We start from the raw sequence: 26429 nt of genomic DNA, 5'->3' as shown, positions 1-26429 counted from the left end.
GGCTTAATCCACATACGTACAAACGTTAGATTATTGGAAGAAGACTGAGAAAGAAAAAAAAGAGGTGGGAGATGGACAGCATGTTTGCTAGCAAAAATTCGATTACAAACAATGTACAAACTCACAAGCCATGCTGTAAATTAACATTATAGCGTGACACGTAACTTCCTCTTGTTACTTATAAAAACATAAGTGTGTTCATTGTGGGCATTTAACACCACGATCGGAAACAAACACTACTATTCGTGGCTCCTAGCGGTACACCACTAAAACGGAGCACTCAAAACATCATGCTTGGTGCTAGAATAAAGGAACGTAGGATGGCTTTGGATTTCATGTAGCGAGCAGCAGGCAGGAAATTAACAATCTAAATCGCTATTGTTAGCAAATAAAGAAAGATGACCAGCGAGGTGAGCCGCTGACTTATTGTTCGTTTCTCTCAGTCTGAGGGTGGTATTTTCGAGGTTAAAATATTTCTAAGCTTCTACTTAACGGATACAGGTAAACTTACGTGCAGGGATTTTCTGGATGTTACTACTTTAAAACTGGCAAATTGCTCACAAAATGGGTCAGCAGTTAGGCGAGTTGGGTTAATCCTTTAACTCAGGATCTGAGTAATTTTCTTCGAGTAATACACATTCCCATTTACACACAACACATCACATTACAAACCAGCACAGAATCACAAAATAGTGCATACAGTCCTCCACCAGTAGCTGGTATGAGGAACTACATCCGTCCGAAAAACTATTCTTAATCTACATACAGCAACGACCCCAAATTTCTGAGAAAAGGCTAGGAGGGAAGCTTGTGGCCACCCTCATCAGTTAGCGTTACATTCATAAACATAAGTTATTCACAATTTCTATTCCGTTTAATAAATTAGTATATCATAAAATGCTTGTAAAGTTTAAGTTGGGAAAGGCGGAGGTCCTTTATCTCTTATTGTAATCCCATTAACACTCCATTATTTGTCATCGCAGATGTGTGGCTGACTCTGATCCTGAAATTTGCTGACCAATAAGGATGGCTGCAACGATCCAACCCCATCACATCTTAAAGTGTGTTAAATATAAGATACTGATAAGGAACTCCGTTGTACAGACGGTAGAATATGATTCTGTGAATTAAAACGATATGCCCCCTTTGATACACATATTTCCCAATTACGACACACTTTACTTGCATAGTAAGGTAAATCCGGGACAGATGCCGCCCCGGTAGAGATGCCGCATACACTGTAGCTAAAGGTTCCCATCGTTACAGCTAGATGGCAATATGTGTGGTTTTTCAGTTTCTAAGGAAGAACTACTGTCTGCGTGTGTGACGAAATTTGCTCGTATATTAAGCCAATTATAGCCGATATCATGAGGCGAGTACATGTTTCCTCCTGACAAAGTTTTTGCGTGTGTTAACTTATTGTATATTAAGTTGGCTTCAAATACTTAAATCAGATGTTTTTAGTACAGAAGACGTCAGAAGCATAACTGTAGTTGAGTGTAAGCTAATTTTGGGCCATGATAGCCTTGAGGTATGAAAACAGGAGGGTGCGGCGTCTCTTCCTGATAGTTGGGAGAGTTGCCGCACAACAATCCGGCTGAGATGCCTCATTGCTATCAGATTCTACAAGCGATCTGGAAACATTCAATACTATTCAGAGTGTACCGGTATTTTTCATTCGAATATTTTATCGTCTCACGATTCTTAATATAGATAATCTATTTTTATTAAATTCATTGGTAACATTATTGTATTATATAAAATTATATTATTTTCAGCAATAAAAATTTTCGACATGCCTTCTCAGTATAAAAGTAAGGGCACTGTTAAAAGACCTCAGTGGACACAGGAAAATTTAAGAGAGGCTGTTAAAAGACTGAAAGCCAAGGAAATACTGATCAGGGAGGCATAATGATACTACAGAATTCCGGAACGAACACTGAAACTTAGAATGCAGTCACGAAATCTGGAAAAAGGCTCTCTGGGTCCAGCAGGTATAGCTACTTCAATAATCACTGAAGTCAAAATGATATTCAAAAAAGGATGACTGTATCCAGTGTTTGAGTTAGAAACAGTGACTGCATGAATCTTGCTCTACATATAACGACTGTTGCAGCAAAATTGCTAGAGAACAATGTTTTAAGAAACAATCTGTAAAAACTTGTAAGAGGATAAACATCAGTTTTTGATTCAAGAATCTTGCCTTAGACATGTTTCCAAATTACTGTGTCAGGACAGAATTATATTCATTAAGATTTTGATGTTTCCTTTATATAACACGAGGGCCCCGTGGTGTAGGGATAGCGTGCCTGCCTCTCGCCCGGAGGCCCCGGGTTCGATTCCCGGCCAGGTCAGGGAATTTTCTCTCGACCTGAGGGCTGGTTCGAGGTCCACTCAGCCTACTTGATTGGAATTGAGAATCTATCTGACGGTGACATGGCGGCCTCGGTCTCGGAAGCCCAGAATAACGGCCGGGAGGTTGCGTCGTGCTGACCACACGGCTCCTCGTAATGTGCAGGCCTTCGGGCTGAGCAGCGGTCGCTGTGCAGGCCAGAGCCCTTTCAAGGGTGTTAAGTGCCATGGGGTTTTATATAACACAGTGAAGAATCCATTGCACATGCACATTTATAGTAAATCGAAATTAAAATATGATTAATTTAATGTTGTAAATTATCAGATAGATTCTTTTACCATTGAATGATTATATTATGTGGATATAATTGTCTTGTAGTACGTCTTAGTGTTCGGTTATATTAAAGTTGAAGGAATTGGCTTAAATTTGATTTTGTCATTAATTATTTTACTTGCGGCATCTCTCCCGAGCAAAGTCGGCGTCTATACCGGGATCCAGGGAGAGACGCCGCAGATGCAACAATTCCTTTGTTCCCTCCTTTCTCCCATTTACTTTCAATTGCCAATATTTTGTTCATCTCTGATCAAATGTACATGTTTTCAAATTATGCTCGATGAATTTGCAACAATTTTTAAAGTAAATATACCGAGATATAACAAAAGACATAAAAAGTGCGGCAACTCTACCGGAATTACCTTATCAATGTTGATATCCACGGTATTGCAATTCTGAAAAGGTAAGCAGAAAATAGGGAATGAAACACTCTCCCCCCATAGTGGTCACGAGTCTCCTCTGAGGAGGTGGATTGAGAGAAAATTTAATAGTGGTAGTATGTTTTCATTGTTGAATAGTTCACTATATGAACTGGAAGTATCAGTACAATCGGAATGTTGAAATTGACACCTGAATGGTACCACTTTAGGGGGTCTGTAATCTTGATGGTTGAGCCCATAAATTTATAATTTGTTTTATGGCGCACCGACACAGATAGGTCTTATGGCGACGAAGGGATAGGAAAGAGGTAGGAGTGGGAAGGAAGTGGCCGTGGCCCTAATTAAGGTATAGACCCAGCATTTGCCTGGTGTGAAAATGGGAAACCACGGAAAACCATCGTTAGGACTGCCGACAATGGGATTCGAACGCGCCCATCTCCCGAATGCAAGCTCTAATGGAACCCGAGTGTTTGTCGTAGAGACAGAGTGGAAGCGGTAGGAGAGCAGTATTTATACTGGTGAAAGGGGAATTTGTAGGTAATGAAAAAGTTAAAAATGAGGAACATGAAATTCCAGGTGAAAGTCCCATCTCCAAAGATAAATACGGCAACTTGATGTTTTGGCGTGTACAGAACTGAAAAGGGTGAAGCCGATGCAGATTTAGTTTTTAAGACAAACGGCTGTGAGGAGCATAGAAAGGAACGTTGCTGTAGCGGGTGATCTCAATTTGTATGTTCAGTCCGTCAGCGCTTCCGCTGGTGGGATCCTCAACAGCTCTGCCTTCAGCTATCATAGATGACCTAGGCATCACTGAAGAGACGTACTAGGGAAATGGGGAGTGAGGTAGTTTCCCGTTGCTTTCCTCACCGAGCGAGTGTTGCTATTACATATCAGTCTGCCAAGCCTACTGAAATGCATCAACCGATCCTATGAGCAACATTTTCACACCATTCATAGCAGGGACTGGCTACATAAGGAATTGGCATTACTAGCATCGCTCATACCTCAGTCACTCTCATATTGTCAAAGCCAAGGATAAGACAGAGACAGATCTATAAAAGTAACAAAGTTGCTCTAGCCTATACCAGAGGACATAGTGCACTGTAAACACTAGGTCCTCCCAGCAAAGGCCTGATCTCAATTTAGCAAATGTTAATGAAAATGACAGAAAGTATGACCAAAATCTCTAAATAAGTTAATATGCAAAGGACAGTTAAATACGAAAATGATGTAATCAGTTAGAGGGAAAAAATTCTAGACGTTGTGCTGATAAAACCAGATGAGCTCTATAGAGAAACTAAAGTGATAGAGGATATAAGTGACTACGAAGAAGTTTTCATCGTAGTTGGAAAATAAACGCGATAGACAGGAACTACAACTTTTAGACAATATTATATGACTGATATGACAGGGGTTTGCTGGGGGGGGGGATATTAAAATAATTAAATCAGCGGAAAATGGTCAATAAAAACGTAAACCGCCTATGGGATGGATTTAGAACTATCATTAAGGAGTTCGAATATAGGCATATATCTTTGGACGTGGTAATGAATAGGAAAAGCATCGTTTTATTATAACAGAGAAATAAAGAGATAAAGAACGTGTTGCGGATTAGAATGAAGTAGAGTTTGGGGTGGTTGTAGAAGTAAGGAAAAAATGAAAGAACTTACAAAGAAATTGAATTAATCAAGAAAGTCAGCTGAGAATAACAGAGTGATGAACCTAATTGGCAGTCATTTTAATTTTTAGTGTAAAATGGAAGGGTATGCACAGGTACTTCAAGGAAGAATATTGTGTTACAGGTAAGACATTCCAGGGATCATTGAAGAACAAGGGGAGGATAAACGTTAGAACTCACACATGGCTGAAGTATTTAGTCAGCAGTATGTAAAATAGTTGGATATAAGGGTAATTTCCAGGTTGAGGAGATGACTAATACACGCGAAGTTCTGAAAATTACCTTTGATAATAAGTACATCTACAAAATGTTCCTAAGTTGAAAGTTAGAAAAAGAGCTGTTGTTGATAAATGATCTGGGAATATGTTAAAATGAAAGGGTTGAGCTCTAGTACCGTATCTGTAATATTTAATTACTGTTTGCGTGGAAGGAGACTGGCAATAGTTGTCCCTGTGTACAAACGGAAGTGTGATCAACATTAAGCGGATAATTAAATGCCAGTGAACTTAATATATGTTGCTTTTAAGCTCTGGGAAAGCATTATTTCTGATTATATCAGACACATTTGCGAAATTACTAATTAGTTTGAAAGAAGGAAGTTAAAAATTCGGAAAGACTATTTCACAGTGAGCGTCAACGTGTAGTATTCTAACAATTTACCACAGATATTTTAGATGCCGGAGGTCAAATGGTCTGTATTGCTATTGACCTGTCCAAGGATTTTGATAGGAAAAATCATGGAAGACTCCTAACGAAAATTAAGGTTATTAGAATAGAAAAAATAATGGTTGAATGGGCGACTAAATTTCTAGAAGATAGAACTCATAGAATTAGAGTAGGTGGGGAGTAATCTGATCCTGTAATGACTGAGATGGAGTACCGTGGGGTACTATTATTGGAACTGTATATTTTCTTATGTATACAGGTGTACCGTGAGGATGTTATAAACTATTAGGGATGATGGAGGACGGAAAACAGAACAATTTGAGATGAGGAACCATAATCCGGAAACTTTCGAATCAAACGTTATTCTTTCTTTCTTTCTTTCTTTCTTTCTTTCTTTCTTTCTTAATCTGTTTACCCTTCAGGGTTGGCATTTCCCTCGGACTCAGCGAGGGATCCCACCTTTACCGCCTCAAGGGCAGTGTCCTGGAGCTTCAGACTCTGGGTCGAGGGATACAACTGGGGAGGGTGACCAGTACCTCGCCCAGGTGGCCTCACTTGCCTTGCGGGGGAATGGGAAGACTAGAAGGGATAGACAAGGAAGAGGGAAGGAAGCGGACGTGGCCTTAAGTTGGGTACCATTCCGGCGTTTGCCTGGAGGAGAATTGGGAAACCACGGAAAGCAACTTCCAGAATGGCTGAGGTGGGAATCGAACCCATCTCTACTCAGTTGACCTCCCGAGGCTGAGTGGACCCCGTTCCAGCGCTTGTACCACTTTTGAAATTTCGTGGCAGAGCCGGGAATCTAACCCGGGCCTCCGGGGGTGGCAGCTAATCACACTAACCACTACACCACAGAGGGGGAGATCAAAAGTTATTAATAATAAAATTTGTTTAATTTCCGTCCGTTCTTAATAGCTTCTTAACCACTCGTTCACCTGATCTCACCCCACTTGATTACTTCTTGTGGGGACATTTGAAAAGTCTTGTGCATGAGACACCTGTCGAGACTGAAGAGGCAAGATTCTTGCTGCCTGCGACGCTGTTCAAACGACACCGGGGATATTCGAAAGGGGTCGACAGAACTTTGTACGACGATGCCACGTCAGCATTGACGTAGGGGAACGGAACGCCATTTGGAGCATTTGTTGTAAATGGAACAGCTTGTGAAACTTGTGAAGTTACACGGATTTTAATGAGTAGAATGCTGTTTAAATTTTGACTCGATCGCTTCCATCATGCTTCCTTATCTCAAATTGTCCGACTCGTTGGCTGAACGGTCAGCGTACTGGCCTTCGGTTCAGAGGGTCCTGGGTTCGATTCCCGGCCGGGTCGGGGATTTTAACCTTAATTGGTTAATTCCAATGGCACGGGGGCTGGGTGTATGTGTTGTCTTCATCATCATTTCATCCTCATCACGACGCGCAGGTCGCCTACGGGAGTCAAATAGAAAGACCTGCACCTGGCGAGCCGAACCCGTCCTGGGATATCCCGGCACTAAAAGCCATACGACATTTCATTTCATCTCAAATTGATCCGTTTGCCGCCCTGCATCATCCGTGAAAATTTATAACATCATCACGGATAGGCCTACACTTTGCATAAATTATAAGCCTGAAGAACGGGAATCACAAATAGGACTTTTTGCAGATGATGTTATACCGTATAAAATGTTGTGAGATGGACAACAGAGAATAGTGTTTTGGCATACGGGATGAAATGTCTGCATGTTTCACTCGGGAGAAATTCATCCCAGTTTTAATTACGCGGAGCTCGATAGCTGCAGTCGCTTAAGTGCGGCCAGTATCCAGTATTCGGGAGATAGTGGGTTCGATCCCCACTGTCGGTAGCCCTGAAGATGGTTTTCCGTGGTTTCCCATTTTCACACCAGGCAAATGCTGGGGCTGTACCTTAATTAAGGCCACGGCCGCTTCCTTCCCACACCTAGCCACTTCCTGTTCCATCGTCGCCATAAGACCTATCTGTGTCGGTGCGACGTAAAGCAAATAGCTAGCAGTTTTAGTAACTCTGGTGATGGTGTGAAATCACCACATGGTGATCAGTGTAAATAAGTAAAAGTCTTGATTGGTTTATTCGCTTTAACGAGGTTGTAAATTGGTCCGATCTTGTTATGCGAGTGCCTACGTATTAGTGATAGTAAGGATCTAAAGGTGAGAACGTATGAATCTCTGGCAAGACCCTAGTTAGAGGGTATGACACTCAAACCAAGATTGCTTGATACAGAAGCTAGAAATTATCCAAAGAAAAGGAACACAACTTTTTTTTTTTTTTTTTTTTTTTTTTTTTTTTTTTTTTTTTGTGGTTGACTTCCAACAAAAGACTCGTGTTACGAAAATGTTGCAAACGTGTTATGTTCGACTAAGCTGTTCGACTAAGCGGAATGTTCCAAGCTGCCAGTAGAGAAATGGCGTGGAACAACATCATTAGTAGAAGACGGATGATTGGAACGGGAAAAGGTAGAAAATATCATAATATGAAGATATAGAATTCAAGATGACAAATTGTGGAAATGTTCATTCATAGGAAAAGTAATTGCAGATTTTAATAATTTATCAAGGGAGATGTTCGATACATTTACGAGATCTTTGAAATCATTTAAGGAAAGGCTAGGTAAATAACTAATCGGAAATTTGCCACCTGGGCGACAGCTGTAAGTGCACATGATTTATTTATTTATTTATTTATTTATTTATTTATTTATTTATTTATTTATTTATTTATTTATTTATTTATTTATTTATTTATTTATTTATTTATTTATTTATTTATTTATTTATTTCCTGCAATGGTTGGTAGCGTATGAGTTTTCTACAAATCAAGACTTGAATATTCCTACAACTCTAGTTCCCGTATGATAAGAATTAAACTTCTAAAGTGTATTTATATATTAACCCATCAGAGTAGCCAAATATTTCCTAGACGTTTACAATCGTCATATTGAATTTAATTTTATGTTCACCTACTAAAATTCTTTTCAATGTGGATAGTCCAGTTTCGTGTATACCGTTCGGATCTCTAAGGATTTGATTACTGTTTTTTCTTTCATAATGTAGAGACAAAATTTAATGATGTTATCCCCTGGCGAAGCTGCTAGCTTACTCCAGTATTATAAACGAGCAGCTCGAGTGTTTCAATGTAATCTTCTGAGGAATACGCAGTGCATGCTAAACTACCCGATGGAGGAAGTAAAACAAAAAAGGATGAATATTTGATATGAGTATGGTGTACTCTGAGGTTATGTACGACCGTAGATACACGCTTCCAGAGAGGTGAGAAGGCGTGAGCCTGCAATTGATCTGAATATGAGTGGGGCATGCTCTCTTATTTAAATGAGCCCCACCCTCCCGCAACAAACTCATCACCACTGTCACGCCCCACGGCTTATATTGACCCACTTGCTACAGAGCTTCGCTACGTAGTTACAGCTGTGCAACGTCCTCTGACCATTAGGTTTCTAGACGATCAAATAGACAATCACAGCCCGTGAGTCAGTGATATAAGAACATAAACACTAATCATCAAATTTAATAAATTGGTTTATAAGTATTAGAGAAAATGTATGCGATACCTTGCAGAATAGCCCTTAAAAATGGTCATATCTCTATACAAACGGTAAAACAACACGACAAACTCAGGATCTTCAGTATTTGCTTCATAACATACATGACTTAAAGCTATATATTCACTAAGATTTATATACAGAGTAAGTTAATAAAAACGTAATAATAATAATAATAATAATAATAATAATAATAATAATAATAATAATAATAATAATAATAATAATAATAATAATAATGTTATTTGCTTTACGTCCAACTAACTACTCTTTTACTGTTTTCGGAGACGCCGAGGTGCCAGAATTTAGTCCCGCAGGAGTTCTTTTACGTGCCAGTAAATATACTGACACGAGGCTGTCGTATTTGAGCACCTTCAAATACCACCGGACTGAGCCAGGATCGAACCTGCCAAGTTGGAGTCAGAAGGCCAGCGCCTTAACCGTCTGAGCCACTCAGCCAGGCCAATAGAAACGAAGATCTAAAATGCACCCAGATTCGTTAAAGATCTTGGAATTCTGTTTTCGTATTCTCACATGCTATTAAGAGGTTCATGAAAAGATATTAACAAAAATAATGATATGAACTTTCTTTCTGAAAAGGAATTTCACGGCTTTTATCTGCAAATACAGCAGTGTTAAGCTGAACAAATGTTGCGGTGTACTTTGCAACATACAGATATCGTCAGTGATGGTCAGCAGTATATTGTTTCTATTTAATTAAGTAAAGTGAATGCAGTAAAGTTTTAATTGACATTTGGTTTTAAAACAAGTATGATATATTACAACATTCCCTTCCTGTTTTGTGCATCGATGTACAGTATGTTAAGTAAAATGCATAACATGATTTCGAAGATACAGATAATTAATTAGGATTCATTTAAGAAATCGAGGATACACTTGTCATTACAGAGGAAGATTTCCTTGGACTTAATGAGCTATTTTCTACAGATGTGTAACGAGCGAGTCTGAGCTCATTCCCTAGGACTGTACGTCTTCACTTTTGCTACTCAGCTGATTTGGTCAGAGAACGGGACCTGCTGCTGATACAAGTCTCGGAACACTCATACATGAACGAGTCTGGATAGAGTCTTACCAGATTGCTGTTCGATCAAAGTGGGCAGTATTTGAATAGCGGACTCTGTGCCTCAACCTAATCTAGGCTTGGTATACAAGTTCATCACTTTTTCAGTCGTCCAGTGGGTGACCAGACCGCGAGCTATTGCCTTACTTTTGGTTCACCAGCATGCGTTACGAGTGTTAAATGCAGCGGTGGTTCAAGGAAGAAGACGGAAGAAGAAGAAAAGCGGCTGGAATTGATCAGATTTCTGGGGATATACTAAAGACAATTGGTTGGGATATAGTACCATATCTGAAGTACTTATCTGATTATTGTTTGGTCGGAAGAGCTATACCAGATGAATGGAGAGTTGCTATAGTAGCCCCTGTGTATAAAGGAAAGGGTGATAGACATAAAGCTGAAAATTACAGGCCAGTAAGTTTGACATGCATTGTATGTAAGTTTTGGGAAGGCATTCTTTCTGATTATATTAGACATGTTTGTGAAATTAATAACTGGTTCGATAGAAGGCAATTCGGTTTTAGGAAAGATTATTCCACTGAAGCTCAACTTGTAGGATTCCAGCAAGATATAGCAGATATCTTGGATTCTGGAGGTCAAATGGACTGTATCGCGATTGACCTGTCTAAAGCATTTGATAGGGTGGATCATTGGAGACTACTGGCAAAAATGAGTGCAATTGGACTAGGCAAAAGAGTGACTGAATGGGTTGCTATATTTCTAGAAAATAGATCTCAGAGATTTAGAGTAGGTGAAGCTTTATCTGACCCTGTAATAATTAAGAGGGGAATTCCTCAAGGCAGTATTATCGGACCTTTATGTTTTCCTATATATATAAATGATATGAGTAAAGGAGTGGAATCGGAGGTAAGGCTTTTTGCGGATGATGTTATTCTCTATAGAGTGATACATAAGTTACAAGATTGTGAGCAACTGCAACGTGACCTCGAAAATGTTGTGAGATGGACAGCAGGCAATGGTATGTTGATAAACAGGGTTAAAAGTCAGGTTGTGAGTTTCACAAATAGGAAAAGTCCTCTCAGTTTTAATTACTGCGTTGATGGGGTGAAAGTTCCTTTTGGGGATCATTGTAAGTATCTAGGTGTTAATATAAGGAAAGATCTTCATTGGGGTAATCACATAAATGGGATTGTAAATAAAGGGTACCGATCTCTGCACATGGTTATGAGGGTGTTTAGGGGTTGTAGTAAGGATGTAAAGTAGAGGGCATATAAGTCTCTGGTAAGATCCCAACTAGAGTATGGTTCCAGTGTATGGGACCCTCACCAGGATTACCTGATTCAAGAACTGGAAAAAAAATCCAAACAAAAGCAGCTCGATTTGTTCTGAGTGATTTCCGACAAAAGAGTAGCGTTACAAAAATGTTGCAATGTTTGGGTTGGGAAGAACTGAGAGAAAGAAGAAGAGCTGCTCGACTAAGTGGTATGTTCCGAGCTGTCAGCGGAGAGATGGCGTGGAATGACATTAGTAGACGAATAAGTTTGAATGGCGTTTATAAAAGTAGGAAAGATCACAATATGAAGATAAAGTTGGAATTCAAGAGGACAAACTGGGGCAAATATTCATTTATAGGAAGGGGAGTTAGGGATTGGAATAACTTACCAAGGGAGATGTTCAATAAATTTCCAATTTCTTTGAAATCATTTCGGAAAAGGCTAGGAAAGCAACAGATAGGGAATCTGCCACCTGGGCGACTGCCCTAAATGCAGATCAGTATTGATTGATTGATTGATTGATTGATTGATTGATTGATTGATTGATTGATTGATTGATTGATTGATTGATTGATTGATTGATTGATTGATTGATTGATTGATTGATTGATTGATTGATTGATTGAGACTTTACAATAAATATGTGCCGGTGTGGCAACAGTGTACCAATGAGTGAATCACTTGAACTTCCGCGTTAACGGATAGTGGGTACGAATATCACCGTCTGCAACCCAGATGTTTTTCTGTGGCTTACCATTTTCACACCAGACAAATAATAGGGCTGTACCTTAATTAAGGACGCGGCCGCTCATAGACCTTTCCCAACCTTCTGTCACCGAAAACCTCCGGTGTGTTAGTGCGAAGTTAGACATGTAGCCATAAAAACCTTCGTTCTTACAGAACATCTCGATCTGTCCAGACTCGTTTCTACTCATTGTGATCAGATATCATAGGCAGTTCGGTAAACCCATTGTTGAGTGAAGTTGAGCGTTTTTTCAGGTTTGGTTCTCTCAAATGCTTATTGGACAGAGTGCTCGAGCAGGAAGTTGAAACCTATCTCTTGTAAATGAGTTTGAACGAGTCTACACGTTGTTTTGCACTGATGTTGACCTACGCCAAAACTGTAAGTTGGTGCCTACCCTAGTACTTTTCCTCTACTTTTGAGGTTTGTAAGAGTCAGTTTCAAACAGTTAAAAAGCTATTTTCTTCAACTGCGAGTGAAGATTCTATTATCTTTGTAAAGTAGAGGACGAGATATTAGCTGATATACCAACACATACATTAAATATTAAAATGTTGATCCATGTGGGGGTTTATTTATTTTATGCGAAAATGTATGTGCCACCACATAACAGCATATCTATTCTACTACTGCGAGATGAAGGTGATCTGAAGAGTAACAGGTAGAGTGTATTTAGCAAATAGGTGAGCCGTTCTGAGAATTATGGTGATGAGAGAATTGAAATTCGTAACAGGGTTATGTTTCTATTAAAGCGTATTATAGTAGAAAGGACATTCGAGTAATTTTCTAAGCTTTCGCTCTGAAAATGCCCCAGATATTCGTTGAGGGATGTTAATTTGGAATTAAATCCAGTCTTACTAATTTCATAGGGCATAATTGTTCATCGTGCATGTTCTGAATTGGCCACATTCTGCTTTCTAAATACGCTTATCAACAAAATTTAAGCATATTTGCGTTTTACTCACCAAAGTCTAATATTTGTTCATCATTTATAGATAAGTAATGCGTTATTCAAATAATGAGAAACCTACCTTTTTCGCACCTAGGGGTATTCGACTCACGACTCTTAAACAAATAGAATCCACAACAGCTGAGGCGACGTCCAAAGAAGTTTATTAGTGTGCCTCGCTTCTGGACACAGTACACTAAACTGTCTTGCCATATCATATCAATATATATAAAATAAGAGTTTTGTCTGTACATTGCTCAGAATTTGAAAATAATGGTATTTCTGTATCGGTCATGTCCATAGTAACAGGAAAATGCACTTTTTACTTTTCCGTAATTTCTGTCTGTCTGTCTGTCTGTCTGTCTGTCTGTCTGTCTGTATGTATGTACACGCATCACGAGAAAACGGTTGAAGAGAATTTAATGAAAATCGGTATGTGAAGTCGGGGGATGAGCCTCTACAATCTAGGCTATAAATCATTTTGCTCACGCTGAGTGAAATGGTAGTTTAGGGGAAGGCCTAAAATTGAATTCTCAACTATTTATGTTATTAGTGGTCTAATGAAAATCGGTATGTGAAGTCGGGGGATGAGCCTCTACAATCTAGGCTATAAATCATTTTACTCACGCTGAGTGAAATGGTAGTTTAGGGGAAGGCCTAAAATTGAATTCTCAACTATTTATGTTATTAGTGGTCTAATGAAAATCGGTATGTGAAGTCGGGGGATGAGCCTCTACAATCTAGGCTATAAATCATTTTACTCACGCTGAGTGAAATGGTAGTTTAGGGGAAGGCCTAAAATTGAATTCTCAACTATTTATGTTATTAGTGGTCGTATTTTAAAGAAAATGGGTATGCAAAGTTGGGGAATAAGTTGCTATAATCTAGGCTATCAATAATTGTATTCACGCTAAGAAAAATGGTAGTTTAGGGGAAGGCCTAAAATTTAATTCTCAAATATTGTTGTTATTAGTAGTCCTATCTTGGTGAAAATCGGTATGCAAAGTCGGGAAATAAGTTGCTATAGTCTAGGCTGTAAATTATTTTATTCACACTGAGTGAAATGGTAGTTTAGGGGAAGGCCTAAAATGTAATTCTCAAATATTTCTTAATAGAGGTGTAATCGATGAATACTACATAATTAAGGTTATATAATATTAAATTTCCTATTATTCATGTCTTATACATTGTTACCGTACTGGCTGTGATCACAAAGATATTCATGAATTTGGATTTTTGTTACTAAGTCCATATCAGCGCCGAGTAACGAGAAAATGGGTAAACAGTATTTAATGAAAATCGGTATGTAAAGTCGGAGAATAAGAAACTACAGTTTATGGTATAAAATATTGTACAAATCACAGAGTCGAAAGAAAACTAAATGTGAAGGCCTACAATATAGAAAGTTCATAACATTGATCAACAATAACATTACATTGACCATTGTTTGTCGTGATGTGCTTTGTGTCTTCTGTTGCCCGTCATCTCCGGTAGATAGGATTACTGTTGCGTACAGAGTATTTTTTATTTGATTTACGTTGCACCGGCATAGATAAGTTTTATGGCGACGATGGGATAGGAAAGGGCTAGGAGTGCCTTAAGCCTTCATTAAGGTACAGGCCCAGCACTTGACTGGGGTGAAAGTGGGAAACCATGGAATACCATCTTCAGCGCTGCCGACAATGGGGTTCGAATCCACTATCTTTCGGATGCAAGCTCACAGTTGCGCACCGCTAACCACACGGTCAACTCGCCCAGTCGTATAGAGTGTAACAGGCTGTCTGAATATTGATGGGAAGTAGCTGGGGAGTTAGATAACTTTCTTCTTTAGCATGCCATTCCCCTGGTTCATAAATTTTCTGATACTACTGGTACGTAACACACTGGATCATCATAGCATTCGGGCTATTCAATCCCTACTCTGAGGCACTGATTGGAATGAACAGTGTGCATATTTAGCGGAATAATGGCAGATGAGTGTTCATGGCAATCTGCGGCCTGGTCATCCCAGCTCTGGAACTTTGGACTATTAGATTGGTACCGCAATCTAACCGCAGCACTGTTCGTTAAAAGTGATAAAACGTGCGGCTTTCCATTTGATCGAGTATTTTATATGATATTGCTTTTAATCGCTACATTCATACTTACGTTTTTGTAATGACCTATGTTGATTTCAGGTTAGGAAAACCACAAAGTCAGTCTTTCTGAGAATCCCGTAGCGAAGCACGGGTACATCAGCTAGTATTGATTATGGCAGATGGCATCAACATCGTTTCCTTTGATGCAACAGAAATTGAGAAACTCTGACGTTGGCAACGTTGTTCGCGTTAACCAAAGTGTTATCTCTAGGTTGAGGAGAAAGGTCCAGGACATCCATTCAGTGGCAGATCGATATTACGTAGTTCGTCATCGCAAAATAACAGCAGCTTACGACCGGCATATCCGCTCATAGACACCCTACAACCCCAACTACCACTCTGTGCCGCGAGCTTCGAGATGCCACACAAGTTACTGTAAGTACCCAAACTGTGCACAGTAGACTCCAAGATAGAGGATTAAAATCCCTCAGGATTCCTCCACTTCGACGACATTAGAGGGTGGATCGCGTTTGATGGGACAGGGGACATCAGACTAGAAGACGGGATCAATAGTGCAGAACGTTGTTCAGTGATGGAGTGCGAATTTGTTTACACCCTGATGATAGCACTCTGCGCATGGACTATTCTGAGTAAGTATAATGTTCGGCCCCCGTACACCTCTCATTCGTATTCGAGAAAACATGATAGTTACAGTGTAAAATACAACATTCTCCGACCCACAGTAAGTGGTTCTGCAGAGACTGCAGGAGATGGGTTTACTCTACAGTACGATAACACTCTCGTCCACTTCGTTTGAGCAGCTATGAATGGATACCTGGAGAGGCGTAGGATCCGCAGACTACACTGGCTAGCGTCTTCCCTGTACATGAACTGCATATAACATGCGTGGAGTCCTTCTGAAATGAGCAATTTCAAACCGTCAACTTACCACGAACGATTCAAGCGCTAAAAGACGCAGCAATCCAGGAGTGGAACAGTTTGACTCAAGAAGTGCTCAATGATTTCGTACTAAGCATGTCTTATCGCACTCATGAGTGCTTTGGGGTTCGTGGAGGATCAACAGGTTATGGATTCGTGTAACTGAAACTCTGTTTATAATTTGGGATGTTCTAATCGACGAGTTTCTTTAATTTGCTTACTTTAGTCAGATACTGAGTGTTTTTGTTTTCATATTGTGTTAAGCGTTACCGAATAGTGTACGTTTTCATCAGTGTTTACTATTATCGGTTTCGAACTGTAAAATGTAATTTTGGTTCTACCTCAACGCAACGGAATCTGGTATATGTCAATCTTTTGTTTATGAGTGTAAATTTGTAGATAGCTTTGGCTTTATTAGACTTAGCATCGTGCCTTTACATACAGAGGTATGAAAATTATATGACTGAAAATTATTTCTTCCTATAATGAACATATTTTATGGTCTAAAAACGTATTTTCACCAACTGAACAGTATATTAGTATTTTGTGTGCATAGTTTTCTTTTCGAAGAGCACTCCAACCTGCCTTATCATACTTTCTATAAATCTTGGATGAGTTAATTATATCTTCATCATCATGCCATATTATTTGAATCAGCTTCTTGAGATGTCGCAACTTCTTTGTCGCGTTGCTCATTCTCAACTTTTCTTTGACGATTGTCGATAGATTCTTTATAGGGTTCACATCTGGACCATTAGTAGGATATGGTAAAATAGTTTTATTGCTTTCAGCTAAGAACTTTCTTCAGCATGTTAACGAGGAAGATTACATTTATGACAAGGTGCATCGTCGTGCATGAATACAAAATCACGATCAGGTAACTAGCCTTTCACTTGGGGTAGAAGCCTCTTTTCAAGAACTTTCTTATACTGAATTTGATTCATAATTCCTTCCACAATATAAAGACGTGACACTCCATACCGTAATAGATGATGGATGATTTACGATTGGTGCTAAGCAGAGCCCGTAATGTTCTCCTCTTTATCTTGGTATATATTGGCTAATTTCTTCAAATATGGACAATACCGCCCTGTCAGAAAAACCACCACTTAAAAGAACGAAACATTTTATACTTGACAAACCCATGATTTCAGATTATCCATACCCATATGAACAGTACTGAACATAGGAAAATTTCTCCACGCCTTTTTACTAGATTTGTGTTGAAATTAACTTTCAAAAATAATTTTCACATTTTTTAATATAGTGTATTCACCTTGCTCCAATCATCTCTACACTGACTTCTGACTTCATGAGCCCATTTAAGTCTATTTGCAGCCATTGCAGGGGGAAATTTTGCTTTCTTGCGCGGGCAACGTGTCCGAAGCCCTGAGCTAATGAGCCTTCTGTCAACCGTGGAGGTACAAACGTCCAACCCATGCTTCTCCAGAGACTTCTTTGAATACTGGTTGGTAGTTCTTCTGTTGTATTTGGTTGGCCATCTGGAAAAGTCTGCGTTGAGTTCTCGAGGACAGCTTGCTCTTCCGTCCACACTTCCCGCGTCGTGCAGAACTGACGTTTTGGCCATCCTTGCTGCTTGGAAAAAGTGGCTCGCAGATTTTTGAGAAATATGTAATCTATGTGCTTTTGCACGCTGTGAATACTGTTTTTCTTCCAGTAACAACTTTACATTCACAATATTTCTTCGCGAAAAGTCATTTTTCCTATCCATAACCTGAAAATCTGGAAACAAGAGAATTACCGGTACTCGTAATATTGGAAATATCTCTATATTTATTCCTAAAATTTAAAAAAACTGCCCATAAGTTATTATTTTATGATAAATTAAATATAAAATGCACACAGAGCACCTTCCGGATTTATTAAACTCTCCCATCTAGCTATTCAGCACCACAAGGAAAAAAATTGAATGCTTAAGCACTGCTACCATCAACCTTTTCTGCACAGTGCTGCCAAATTCTACGTCTTAATGAAGTTAAAGTTCGCCTCACGCATTCAATTGATAAGCTTATCAATATCGCATGGATGAATAACTCTCTATTGAGGGAAACTAGAAAGTAGCAAACTTTTTACCTTGAGTCTAATCATTTTCAGATCACTGGAAAGTAATCTTGAATACAATTAGTAAACTGCCTTAAGAATCAGGAAGGTAGTGTGATTTAACGTACAAGAAACTAAGAAGTTTAGCGTACCGGTATAGCAAAATAAATAGTGTAGATGTAAGTCCTTGTTTCTTCAATGTCGTATCCATGAAATAAGGATATTATTGATCTTCTTTTACTACTTTCTTTGAAGCTAATTTTAAACAGATAACTATTTGAACTGTGTGTAATAGTCCAGAAATGCCATCCCTTATTCGAGACTGCATACATTTAATTACATACGTAATAACTCGTTGAAGATATTTTATTAAGTCTTTACCGCATTCCTCGTGAATTAAGTATGCTTTACCTTAAGTAAGCACCTAATGTTGTTGGAGAAAAGGGTGCAATACAACAGTTGAAAATAAATGTGCGTATATGTGAGATTATGTTCATTTAAGAAAATAAACATAGGTGAAACATTCACCTGCTCTAATGGAAAAAAATTGTATATTCTACTTTCACCAAGCGTACGAAATGCCTACTTATACTTTACAAGTTGCTTTACGTCGCACCGATACAGACAGGTCTTATGGCGACGATGGGACAGGAAAAGGCTTGGAGTGGGATGGAAGCAACCGTGGCCTTAATTATGATACAGCCGCAGAATTTGTCTGGTGTGGAAACCAATTTCAGGGCTGACGACAGTGGGGTTAAAACCCACTATCTTCTGAATACTGGATACTGGTCGCACTTAAGCGACTGCAGCTATCGAGCTCAGTGAATATTTATTACATTCAAAATATCTCAATAATAGTCAACTTTTCCGTTATAGCAATATGAGTCAATACTACTTTCTTCCAAAAGGAATAAATTATGACTAAATGTTCACTATCACAACTGTATGCATAGTTGCTTATAATGCCAAAATATGTTACTTAATAATATACGTCATAAATGTATTGTGTGGATATTAATTTTAACTTGCTCTATATTTTCTTATGAATCTCCCTGTTTGATTATGTTTACCTAACTAAACCTGCTCTATTTAAAAGTATACACAATTATTGACAGTTTAGAATTTCAATCAGATAATCAGAAAGGTTAAATTCATGTATTACAGACTTGTTTACATTCAACCGATTCGTTGGCCATGTTGATTTTGTGTTAAGGTCTGATGCTGTTGGAGATGATCTTGTTCGACAGTTCCGTAAATCAACTAGTAAGATGACGCACTGCTCCTATTAACCCTGCCCCTTGCAGCAGGAAGGCAAAGCTGTGTTTGTTTGCATCGTCTGACCATCTCTGACGATGTCTGTACAATGTTATTATATTAGGATAATATCAGTATGTCCGCCTCTCTGGTGTAGTGGTTAGCGTGATTAGCTGCCACCCCCGGAGGCCTGCTTTCGAATCCAGTCCCTGACACGAAATTTGAAAAGTGGTACGAGGGCTGGAACTGAATCCACTCAGCCTCGGGAGGTCAACTGAGTAGAGATGGGTTCGATTCACACCTCAGCCATCCTGGAAGTTGTTTTCCGTGGTTTCCCACTTCTCCTCCAGGCAAATGCCGGGGTGGTACCTAACTTAAGGCCACGGCCACTATCTTCCCTCCTCCTTGTCTATCCCTTCCAATCTTCTTATCCCCTACCAAGGCCCTGTTCATCATTGCAGATGAGGCCATCTAGGCGAAGTACTGGCCATCCTCCCCAGTTGTATCCCCAAGCGCAATGTATCACGCTCCAGGACACTGCCCTTGAGGCGGTAGAGGTGGGATCCCTCGCTGAGTCCGAGGGAAAAACCAACCCTGGAGGGTAAACAAATTAAGTAAGTAATTTTCTGTTTTAATTTTATGATAATTTAAATATAATTTGAATGCTACAGTCTTGTACTGATGTTAATAGCATATTGTATGTATTCTTTCAAGCGTAAATAATCCGAGCATGTTTGGACCCAACTGGTGAACGTTGAAGTATTTTTTTGTAAAACTAGCGTGTCACAAACACCAGTGGGTAAAGTGCGCTTTGCAATAAATTTTTGTTATTGTTAGGTTAGGTGTGACGTACCTTATAGCACAGTAGACAAAGCTTTCAGCAGCTGTAACTTCATGTCACCTAGACTCCATTTCTTTTTAAATAACGTCTGTGGGACTAATGCGCTTAACGGTACCTAATGTTCAGTACAAATTACACACTGAAAAAACTCCCGCAGACCAGACATATGTAGGGACGTACACCTGTCGCTAGTTTACGTTTTGTAAAATTCAATCTTTATACCTCTATGCTTGATACTAAAACAAACGTTTACATGCTTAATATATTTAAATAATATTCAAATCTTTTCAAACCTAGTAATTACTTCAACATTTAAAAAAATATATATTATATCGATATATATTCACTCTTTGTAGCCTAATATCTGGCTCCTTGTTAAACGGTCAGCGTCGAGGCCTTAAGTTCAGTGGGTCACGGTTTGAATTTCCGGTCGTGTCAGAGATTTTAACCGCATCTGGTTAATTCTTGTGACTTGGGGACTGAGTCATTGCGTTTCATGCAGCGCACTCTTCCGTATATACAAATGCCCACCTGGTGGCCGTGGTCATTAAGGCGTTGAAGTTTCATCCTCTCTCTCACGTCATTCATTTCATCGCATTAACTCCTCTGATGAGGTTGACGTCAGGAAGGGCATCCGGTCTTCAAAACCCGCCATGACAGATTCATCTCACCTTATAATCGTCCCCGTAGAGAAACGGGACAAGGGTTGAGTAAACAAACAAAAACTTCCGTATATACAAACAACTCAACACAGCACACTACCAACCACTACAGAAACACTCATTAGTCAATACATCGTTCCAGTAAGGTTGGGTCAGATAACAAATCCGGCCTTCGGACAAACGACTCAACCCAGGTGTGGGGAAAGTAGCGAAAGAGGAAGAATTCTTAGCAGATAAATAGGGTCTCCACTTTGAATTCAACCTCATTAGATGTTTCCAAACCGTAAAAGTTGTTTGCTGATGACGCTGACAGCTTCAAATCTAGGAGAAAATGTCGCTCTTTGACAGAGCCATGAGTGATCGGTGAAATGCTGTGCCCACGTATGTTAAAAATTTAAGATATCTACGTCCCGTAGATTTGGCTGAGCATCGCACACATAAACACAAACAAAAAATTCCGAACGTCATGCACAGAACGAAAGTAGCTTCCTATGCCATGGACTTAAAATGGCATCTTGACTGATATGTTTATTACTTTTTTGCTATTTGCTTTACGTCGCACCGACACAGATAGGTCTTATGGTGACGATGGGACAGGGAATGGCTAGGAGTGGGAAGGAAGCGGCCGTGGCCTTAATTAAGGCACATCCCCGGCATTTGCCTGGTGTGAAAACGGGAAACCACGGAAAATCATCTTCAGGGCTGCCGATAGTGGGGTTCGAACCTACCATCTCCCGAATATGTGTATTATTATTATTTTTTACAAAACTGGCTTTACCTCGCACCAACACAGATGGCAAGGATGGCATAGGAAAGAGCTTGGTGTTTGAAGGAAGCGACGTTGGCTTTAATTAAGGTACAACCCCAGCATTTTCCTGGTGTGAAAATGGTAAACCACGTAAAACACCGTCAAGGCTGCCGACAGAGGAGTTCGAACCCACTATCTCCCGAATGCAAACTCACAGACGCGCGCCCCTAAACGCACGTCCAGCACGCTCGGTTTACTATTCCTTGTTTATCTATCTTATGTATTACATGTTTCTTCTGAATAAAATAATAAAATATAAGATTGAGTTTGTTGAAAGGAAATACCGTTCACGTTTTATTGCTGGCATTGTGAAATCCTCGTATTCGCTAACAGTTTAGTGAATGAAATTAATATCGGGTAAATAAGAATTAAGTAAATCTTATAAATTATTAAAACGATTAAAAGCATATAAATAATTAATGTAAACAAATAAATATTCATCGAACAATACACCTATGTCAAAAATGTTCATATCTCTGCGTGCCGTAGATTTTGCTGGGCATCGAACAGACAAACACTTCCGGGATATTAAAGAATGAATGTGGCTCTTCGTGTCTGGGACCGAAAATGGCTTCCTACACCATGGACTTAAAACGGCTCCTTGACTTGTATTACCTACCTTATGTACGTTGCTTAGCGAAATTGAATCTATGTGCTTAATCTTGATGACAATACGATGGATTGTCATATCCCAACACACGCTTTCCGACGGTTTTCAGTTCATAACTCACCAACGAAAGCGAAAATGAAAAATCCGTCCTTGAGGTGCATTCGAACCCCCTTCCATCTACCTATGTCCAAAATTTCAGATCTCTGCGTGCCGTAGATTTGGCTGGATATAGCGCACATATACACAGACAGACAGACAGACAGACAGACAGACAGACAGACAGACAGACAGACAGACAGACAGACAGACAGACAGACAGACAGACAGACAGACAGACAGACAGACTGACTGACAGACAGACACTTCCCTTTATTATTATAGATAAGTAATTTGAAAATGTATTTTGATAATTGTGTACCTTCCTCTCAAGGTATTTAACAATAGAAAAGACAGGTCTGCCTGTCATAATCGGCGACTTCAATAATGACCTTTCTCTTAAATCAATCAATCAATCAATCAATCAATCAATCAATCAATCAATCAATCAATCAATCAATCAATCAATCAATGATCTGCATTTAGAGCTGCCTTCCAAGTCGCAGATTCCCTATCAATTGTCTTCCTAGCTTTCACTTAAAAGTTTCCAAAAAACTTGGACGTTTACCAAGCATTTCCCTTGATAATTTATTCCATATTCCTACATTAAATTATTTCTTGCAATTTGTCCTCTTGAAGTCCAAATCTTTATAATATGAGCACCACTCAAGATTATTCGTCTACTAATGTTATTCTACGCCATCTATCCACTGACAGCTCGAAATATATCACATAGACGAGTATAACGTCTCCTTACTCCAAAGTCTTCCCAGTTCGAACTTCGTAACATTTTTGTAACACTACTCCTTTGTCGGAAATCACCTAGAACAAATCGTGCTGCCTTCCTTTGATCTCTTCCAGTTCTCGTATAAAGAAGTCCTGGTATGCGTCCCATACATTGGAGCTATACTCTAATTGGGAACATACCAGAGACGTACACGCCGTATCATTTAGATACTTACTACAGCTCCTAAATGCTCTCATAAGCATGTGAAGAGATCTATAACCTTTCTTAATATGCTTACCCCAGTTAAGATCATTCCTTATAATAACATCTACTTACAGTGTTCCCCACGAGGTAGCCTACTATCACCTCACCAACATCTCAAAACTGAGAGGACTATTCCTCTTGGTGAAACTTAAAACTTGCCTTTCCATTGCATTTACCATCATACCATAGTCAGTTGTCCATCTCATATATGTCTACAGCCCTACTGTCGATCACAAACCTACAACTCACTTACTACTCCGTCCCGTATAACATCATCCCCAAATAGCCTTATCTGTGATTTCAGTTCTTTACTCAGATCATGTAACTGCCCAAAGAGGAATGGAGAGGTCTATGCTTGGGTTTACAAGAAGAGATAGAAAGAGGGCTCATGACATAAGAGCAGTCACAAATGTCGTTGACATCATAACAAAAATTTCAACCCTCGAATGGCAATGGGCAGGACATGTGGCCCGAAGAAGGGATGACAGATGGACCAAGGTTGTTCTCGAATGGAGCCCAAGAGATAAACTGAGACCGCGAGGAAAGCCACCGGATCGCTGGGACAAGGACATTTGTAAAAATGCTGGAGTTGATTGGCAAGATATCGCTCAAAATGGAAGCGGAAACAACTCCTAGATACCTAGGTTTCAGACTTCAAGAGGCCAAATCAGTTATTGATAGAACTGGCTGATTGTGATTTTGATTGTGATTGTGAATGCGACATACGTACTCTTCTTTGTCTTCTTCTTCTTCATATTCTTTATCTGTTTACCCTCCAGGGTCGGTTTTTACCTCAGACTCAGCGATGGATCCCACCTCTACCGCCTCAAGGGCAGTGTCTTGGAGCTTCAGACTCTGAGTCGGGGATAAAACTGGGAAGTATGACAAATACATCGCCCAGGCGGCCTCACCTGCCATGCTGAACAGGGGCCTTGCGGGAGGATGGGAAGATTGGAAGGGATAGACAAGGAAGAGGGAAGAATCGGCCGTGGCCTTAATTTAGGAGAAGTGGGAAACCACGGAAAACCACTTTCAGGAAGGCTGAGATGGGAATCGAACCTACCTCTACTCAGTTGACCTCCCGAGGCAGAGTGGACCCCGTTTCAGCCCTCGTACTACTTTTCAAATTTTGTGGCAGAGCCGGGAATCGAACCCGCGCCTGCGGGGGTGGCAGCTAATCACACTAACCACTACACTACAGAGGTGGAGCTACTCTAATTCAATGGATATAATTCTGTAAGTGGGAAAATGGTTAAAGATACGACACTAATCTAATAAACAATGATAATACGGCAGGTATTCTCGATCCTATCGTACAATACAATATTATCATAACCTGTCAACATTTTCATCTCTACTTTCTGAATTTCGTATGTTCATGCTCGCCTGTCTTCCATATATACTACAATTTTTCTTGTATAGGAATGCTATTCGGATCTAGTTACCATATCTTGTATTCATCTTCCTGGCCATGTTTCTAACATACTGGAGCCGGAAAAATTCTAGATTTAGCCCAGTTTTAAAGTCGGATGCCCTCTGTGACGCCAACCGAAAAAAGGTGATATTATCACTGTAAGGTGCCTCTGTGGATCAGCGGTAGAGTGTCGGCCTCTCGATCCCAAGATAGCGGGTTCAAACCCGGCAGTGGTAGTCGGATTTTTGAAGGGCGGAAGAAAGTCCATTCGACACTCCATGTCGTACGATGTCGGCATGTAAAAGATCTCTGGTGACACATTTGGTGTTTACCCGACAAAATTCATTAAATCTCAGCCATAGACACCCAAGAGATTTTCGGTTTACTCGGTCTGCCATCTAGTGGGGGCCTAGAGTAAAACGGAACGTCGAAATTGACGAGCAGACAGCCAGATGGCGTCAAATTGAAATGTCTGCACACGGTAGCTGAGGCCATACGATTATTATTATTATCATCATCACTGTTAGCTGTTTATGTGACGGTTCGTTGTGCGGTGTGTTGTATTTAGTGATGGGAAAACGACACGCGTATTCGAGAGGGATCGATTCGAACCGATACGCACCGAGGTTGGAGCCTGTTCGAAGCAGCTCGAGCAGTCTCGAGACCGAAGGCAGAGTCTGGCTCGGGCTACAGCGCGAACGTGCAGATAAGCAAAAACCATATGAAGTGAAACACTGGTCACACAGGTGTGTGTATGATATTGATAACGAAAGTACGTGCTGGTATATACTATTACATTCAGTCATCGGCTTGTGAGGAATAAAGGCTGTCCATAAAACTTGAAGGATCAAGTGAGTTGGCCGTGCTGTTAGGGGCGCGTAGCTGTGAGCTTTCATTCGGGAGATGGTGGGTTTGAACTCCACCGGCGGCAGCCCTGAAAATGGTTTTCCATGCTTTTCCATTTTCACATCAAGAAAATGCTGGGGCTGTACCTTTGTTAAGACCACGGCCGCTTCCTTCCTACTCCTAGCCCTTTCATCTCCCATCGTTGCCATAAGAACTGTGTTTGTCGGTGCGACGTAAAGCACATTATAAAAGAAAAACATTTAGGAAGGTTAGAATATTTTAGTGCCGGGAGTGTCCGAGGACAAGTTCGACTCGCCAGGTGCAGGTCTTTTGATTTGACGCCCGTAGGCGCCCCACACGTCGTGATGAGGATGAAATGTTGATGAAGACGACACATATACCCAGTCCCTGTGACAGCGAAATTAACCAATGATGGTTAAAATTCCCGACCCTGTCGGGAATCGAACTCGGGACCCTTGTAACCAAAGGCCAGCACGCTAACAATTTAGCCATGGAGCTGGACTAGATCGTGGTAATATGCCATGAGAAGAACAAGGCATGTTTTCGTTATATTTCCCAGATTTAATGGAAGTATTTCCTCACAAAGAAGTTCTTGTGTATCTTTTAACAACCGTAAATTTGAGGCAACATTATGAATACGGTAATATTATTCTTACGTTATCATGCTTTGGGCGTCCGACTCGTTGGCTGAATGGTCAGCGAACTGGCGTTCGGTTCAGAGGGTCACGGGTTCGATTCCCGGCCGGGACGGGGATTTTTACCTTCATTGGTTAATTCCATTGTCTCGGGGGCTGGGTGTTTGTGCTGTCCCCAACAT

The 26429-nt window shown here is 40.1% G+C and overlaps 1 protein-coding gene across 1 annotated transcript in view; it reads right to left on the bottom strand.

The window, feature by feature from the left end:
• LOC136859459 (synaptogenesis protein syg-2-like) overlaps positions 1–26429 on the bottom strand; it is a 633890-nt gene that overhangs the window by 322554 nt on the left and 284907 nt on the right. The gene's annotated exons all lie outside the window — the stretch shown is intronic.

The sequence above is a fragment of the Anabrus simplex genome, chromosome 1 (assembly GCF_040414725.1).
Source record: "Anabrus simplex isolate iqAnaSimp1 chromosome 1, ASM4041472v1, whole genome shotgun sequence".
Lineage (NCBI taxonomy): Eukaryota > Metazoa > Arthropoda > Insecta > Orthoptera > Tettigoniidae > Anabrus > Anabrus simplex.
This window is presented reverse-complemented; position numbering and strand designations above follow the sequence as displayed.